This window comes from Primulina tabacum, chromosome 17, assembly GCF_025594145.1.
Source record: "Primulina tabacum isolate GXHZ01 chromosome 17, ASM2559414v2, whole genome shotgun sequence".
NCBI lineage: Eukaryota > Viridiplantae > Streptophyta > Magnoliopsida > Lamiales > Gesneriaceae > Primulina > Primulina tabacum.
In genome coordinates this window covers 30,942,482-30,948,953 of record NC_134566.1, presented here as the reverse complement: position 1 = coordinate 30,948,953, position 6,472 = coordinate 30,942,482, and the positions used below count along the sequence as shown (strand labels likewise).

The 6,472-nt window shown below is 41.7% G+C and overlaps 1 pseudogene; it reads right to left on the bottom strand.

Moving 5' to 3' along the window:
- Positions 1-1,832: 1,832 nt before the first annotated feature.
- On the bottom strand, positions 1,833-3,841 carry LOC142531733 (GDSL esterase/lipase At1g28600-like; annotated as a pseudogene).
- Positions 3,842-6,472: the final 2,631 nt, after the last annotated feature.

Here is a 6,472-nt window from a genome sequence, read left to right as displayed (position 1 = left end):
GATATGAATTGATAAATAACGAATCAATGTGTGGTTCTTCTTTAATATGACTTTTTGTAATATTTTTGCAAAAAGATTTGGCTTTGTTTTCAGTCGATAATTCTTATCTCTGGTTAGTTCAACTGATCCCATATATAGTCACAATCTTCAACGGTAACTTGTGCAAAAGATATTTGTTCATGACTGCAAATATACTTATAGTCGATTCATCATCTTATTTGATATCGGTTGACTTTTGACAGAGACTGTCACTCTGATTCTTAACACGGATCGGTATGAACAAAAAGCTATGTTACTTTCGGTTCTGATATTTAACCACTGATCGGTAAGATCTTTATAACGATCTTGTTTAAAGTGATAGTATGTCAGTTTTGAATTAAATCAAAAGTCCTTTAATCACTTTGGTTGGTTAATTTCTACGTTGGATATAAGTTTAAGTGTGCGATCAATTAGGCTACTGATTTCAGTTTATGCTCGAATTCAATTTTGATGTTTTTATCAAACACAAAAATTAAATGTTCCAACAAAAACATACTCGAAGAAAAAAATTTTACATTATCCCAAAACTAAAGCAAAGATATAATAGATAATTAGACACAACCTCCCGAAAATATTTTTCATCTCTGTATTCTTATTTTCAACACAATCATCTCTTTATCAGCTTCAATACATTTTATTTTATTTTATTTTAAACAACTTAAAAAATAATGCATTGTGTGTAACTGAACATTGTTAATATATATATCAACAATAAATAAATGTTATTTTTTCAATACAAAATTTCTCCAATAAACTTACCATATCCGACCTAAAACATCAAAATTCTTATAAGACCGTTTCTTGTGCATTGAAACACATTATGTATAAGGAGTAGAGTCGTTAAATGATGATTATATTTTCTTTTCAGTAAAACGAATCAACTCAATTCATATTTAGTAAAAAAATACTATTTTTTTATGAATCAGATCGGGTCGAAGATCCATCTTATAGAATTGATTCGTCTCACATTAGTTTTTGTGTTATTTTATACATATATATTGATATCACACAACATTTATAATCATATAATTTTATATTTTCATTTCTCACATGCGCATGTCATGCTTAAGTTTTATTTTAGACGATAAATGATTTCCCTGTGTGTGACTAAACATAGAGTTTCATCATGCACCAAGTTCAAACTATGATTTAGGCTTGATGACAACTCGTAGGAGAATCCATGTAAGTTTGCGACAGACGTAATGAATACATTTTGAACGTGTGCGATATATCGCTAGTTAATCAAATTAATGTCACCAGTATATAATATTTATGCATCACCTTAACATATGTTTAAAACTTCATCTATCATATATTATTGAAAACCCGATTTTTTTGGTCCATTAACTTATCTAATTTCATGTTTTAGTCAATTAACTCGTCTATATTGGTCCAATTGCTGAAGAAGTGCCGGAAACGTCAGCATTTTTAGTCGTCACACTAATAAGTTTAGGTGGTAGGTCCAACATTTCCATAAAATATGACTAAGAAAAAAAGAATCAAATTTACTGTACCACAACTAAAATTTGAATATTCAATTGGCCAAAACTCAACATATACAAGTTAGGAAACCAATAAAATTATTTTCTATATGACATATTCTTGAGTAGGTTTCTTGTGAGACGGTCTCACGAATCTTTATCTATGAGACGGATCAACCCTACCGAAATACTCTTAGCATAAAAAATAATACTTTTTCATGGATGACCCAAATAAGAGATCCGTCTCACAAAATACGACCCGTGAGACCGTATCGCACATGTTTTTGCTCATACTCTTTGTACAAAATAAGATAAAAGAACATTTATATCTCATTGATTAGTCGAAAACTTCAAAGATAAAAAAGTATTACAAACATGATATTCACATACTAGATTGCTCAACCATGAAATATATAATTATGAAAAAGGATAATTATTTCAAGAATATAGTATTATATAATACATAGAAATTATTTTGTTAAAATCCAGCAACACGAGATGTGGAAGAACACATCTTTGTGTAGTGCCCTCCAAATAAACCTTGGGCCAAGAACCTGTAAGCCGCCTCTGTCAAGTGTAGACCATCCCAACTAACATACAAAGAAGGATTTTCACAACTTGCGGATAAAGGGGAGCCACAAAATGCGGATTCATTGTAACTAAACGCTCCTCTTCCCCCACAGCAAGCATCAAGCAATGATTTCTTTCTAAATCCTAAGTCAACCTTAATCTGATCAAAATAGTCGAAAATTATAATTTGAAATCTCAATAGAACAAAACCTAAAATTAGACTAAACTCCTTTATATTTACTGTCTATATCTTTTAATTTATTATCGGATGCAGATGAAATTAAAGTTGAAAAAGTACCGTATTCCTCCGGAGAAAGATAAATCTTGAGAAGGGCGTTGTAGTAATCTACGTAGATCATAGAAGTGCGAGGAAAAAACTTTTGTATGCGGTTCAATTCCTTGTGCAACAACTGATTATGGTACCTCGACAGCTCATTCAACCAGTTTATGCAGCCAGTTTCGGGATCGCGATAATTTTCTTCGTCCGACATGTATGCTGTAAGGAAAACTGGAAAGCAACCGATTGGAAAGTTCCCGGGGACTAAAACTCTCCTTGCACCAAGCTTTATCAGTTCCTGAGAAGAAAACATATGCATTTTTTTTAGGTTGAATCATACTCCATGGTCTATCAAAGACGCTTACGAGTACGTAAAAGTGCGCCATGATAGAATCAAGGGCTCAAATTTAACCACACATACATGGGATCCACTAATTTTTTTAAAATCACATATGTGTGAATCTTGTCCATCCAAACCATGTGGGGCATGTAATCAAAGCTACCATGTTTCGCATACTTGGAGAGTTAGTCCGATGTAGTTAACAACTGCTGGAGCAAGTGATCGAAGTGTTTCGGGGTTCATTCCCATCTTCACCAGTGGTATGTTCTAATCGTTGCCTCCGATCTCTCCCAGAAGAATTAGAGAGTTTTGAACAAATCTTTTACCATCTGATCATTATGTATAGTATGAAGTTTCAAAAAAAATAATAAAAAAATCTGAAAAAGCCAACGATTTAATCGTGAGAGTAGCTCAGACTTTTTTTTTAAAATTTACAAGAAAAATAAAACCAAGTTATGCTAATAATAATAATAATAATAATAATAATAAGTGACCTTCAAGCGTGGCCAAAAATTGTTTGAACCAGTCCATTTGAATTGCTAGCGACGCATTTGTCTCCGGATAGATTCCCATCTTCTCTAAATACTCGTGATCGAGCGCAGTAGCTCCGGCCACCGCGAAGTTCACCCCGTTACCGAAAATATGGTTTAGTCCGCCAACATACGGCTCCACTAGAGGCAGCCCCAAACTCTCGGCTACAAAAGTATGTAATCAACTAGTTGTAAATTCGTTTTATCCTATAAAATAATTCAATAAATAACCACTCGTCATCATATCGATTGAACCAAACAAACCTATGAAATCAACGACGAGGCGGCCATTGGAGTAGCGTCCCGTGGGGTGGTGGAAGAATGTTTCGCCGTAGGGAAGCCGGGAACATGTGAGGCTAGAAACATTCGATCCCCCGAGCCGTAGCCGATTTCCGGTGTCGGCTAGCGAGTCTCCGAAGCTGATTATGGATTCAAAGCATCCGGATGGCGATTGGTAGCTTGAAAATGCCGGTAAACTGAAGAGCAATATTAATGACAGCGTCAAATTTTTGGCGGAGCAAGGTGCCATCGGAGCTTGAGTTTACTCTCACTCTCACACTCGTAAAATTAGATCTTCGTGACATCCAACTCTACTTCACGATAGATTTATAGAAGGGTTTATTAAATTGCACACGTAACACTTTATTTCACAAGACAAGATTTGATTTCATTTTCTAATCTTGATTATATATATATATATATTGATACTCACGGGAAATTTAGGGTCCGATCCACGCAAGCGTCACTAATCCAGACACGGGCTCCAAAATTACCCTGGGCCTGAAATCACAAATAAGACCGTTAGGAGGGGGCCAGGAGGGTATCCTGGCGTAGCCCCTCCGACGCTCAAGTCAGAGACTGAGGATATATGGGGGAGCAGCTAAGGGCGCTGCTGAAAATAATATAGTGAATCTAATAATCATATGCTCCAACCTGGTATTTATAGGAGAATACCTGGGCTTGTCATGGGCCATTCACCTGTGGGCCTTAATGATGGGCCGGATCTTGATGGGTTCATCCCTGGGTATCACCAGTCTCCCCCTCCCGAGTCGAACTGAATCATAGGTTCAAAGTTCGATTGATTGCGTTGTTCTCGGTTTACAACACGTGATTTGTGCATTTTCTTCCAGCCCTCCGTCAGTCTCCAAAAATTTGGAAACAAATCAAATATCAATCCTAGCACCGCTTCATCATCACCTCGCCGCCTGCACGCCAGCCCCAACAGCGTGCGTCCGCCCTTGCGCGCCTCGCCCCCTCGCGCGCTCGCCCGGCGCCCTCGCCCCGCGCGGCCGCACAGCTCCCGCGCGCCACTCCCTCACCGCGTCCGGCGCCCTGCCGAAGCACTCGCCCCCTCGCGCACCACGCTCGCCTGCTCGCCTGGGCGCCGGCTCGCCCGCGTGCCACAGGCTCGCCCTCAAGCCCTCGGCCATGCCTTCGCCCTAGCGCCTGCTTGCCAGCACCACGCATGCCACGCCACACCAGCTCGCCCGCACCCCGCAGCTCGCCCCTAGCCCCTCGCCTGCCGCTCTCGCCCTCGCCCGCCGAGCGTCTGCTCGCCGCGCGCCGGAGCGCCACACGCCAGCTCGCCCGCGCCCAGCAGTTCGCCCGGCACTCCGGCTCGCCCGAGCGCCTGCTCGCCCCCGCCACGCCACGCCAGCTCGCCGAGAGCCTGCCTGCCCGCCACTCGCTTGCCCTCGCGCCACAGGCTCGCCCTCAAGCCTTCGGCCACGCCTTCGCCTCGTCCAATACGTTGAGAAATTTGATATATTCCCTTGCGAATGATTGTGTGATTTCTGAAAAAATTATGGGGGCGTTGCCCCCACACCCCCACGACCTGACCTGGCAGGTCGATCCCCGTAAACTCTGCTCCCCGTAAACATCTTTTGTTATCGACTAACCAAATAAATTTTTCTCTTCCCAAACTCTGCTCCTCTGCTAGGCGATGCCTTAGCAGGAAAATAAAAACTCAACATCTCCACCCTCTAACTCCTCTGCTAGGTGACACCTTAGCAGGAAAAATAAATTTAATTCTCCTCATCCACTCTTCTCCTCTGCTAGGCGATGCCTTAGCAGGAAAATAACATTTTTCTCCTCCCAAACTCTGCTCCTCTGCTAGGTGATGCCTTAGCAGGAAAATAAAAATTCACTATCCCCACCCTCTAGCTCCTCTGCTAAGCCGGGTCTTAGCAGGAAAATAAAATTCAACTCTTCCATCTAACTCCTCTGCTAGGTGATACCTTAGCAGGAAAATTTAAATTCAACACCTCCACCCTCTAACTCCTCTGCTAGGCCGGGCCCTAGCAGGAAAATAAAATTCAACTCCTCCATCTAACTCCTCTGCTAGGTGATACCTTAGCAGGAAAATAAAATCAACACCTCCATCCTCTAACTCCTCGGCTAGGCGATGCCTTAGCAGGAAAATAGCCCACTCTCTAACTCCTCTGCTAGGCGATGCCTTAGCAGGAAAATAAAATCAACACCTCCACCCTCTAACTCCTCTGCTAAGCCGGGCCTTAGCAGGAAAAATCAAACTCTCACCTCATCATCTCATAACTCCTCTGCTAAGCCGGGCCTTAGCAGGAAAATAAAATCAACACCTCCACCCTCTAACTCCTCTGCTAAGCCAGCTAAGCCGGGCCTTAGCAGGAAAATAAAATTCAACACCTCCACCCTAACTCTGCTCCTCTGCTAGGTGATGCCTTAGCAGGAAAATAAAGATTCAACCTCGTCATCCTCTAACTCCTCTGCCAGACGACGCCTTAGCAGGAAAATAAATATTCTCCACCCTCACCTTCAAACTCCTCTGCTAGGCGACACCTTAGCAGGAAAATAAAATTTTTCTTTTCCCCAACTCTGCTCACCCCCTAACTCCTCTGCTAGGCGACATCTTAGCAGGAAGACAAAGATTCTCCACCCTCACCCCTAACTCCTCTGCTAGGTGACGCCATAGCAGGAAAATAAAATTCAACGCCCCCACCCTCTAACTCCTCTGCTAGGTGACGCCTTAGCAGGAAAATAAAATTCAACCCCTCTACCCTCTAACTCCTCTGCTAGGAGATACCTTAGCAGGAAAATAAAAATTCTTCTCTTCCACTCTGCTCCTCTCATCGCCGACTCTGCTCCTCTGCTAGGCGATGCCTTAGCAGGAAAATAAATATTCTCGACCTCACCCTCTTCTCCTCTCCTCTGCTAGGCGATGCCTTAGCAGGAAAAATTTAACTTTTCTCCCCCCCAC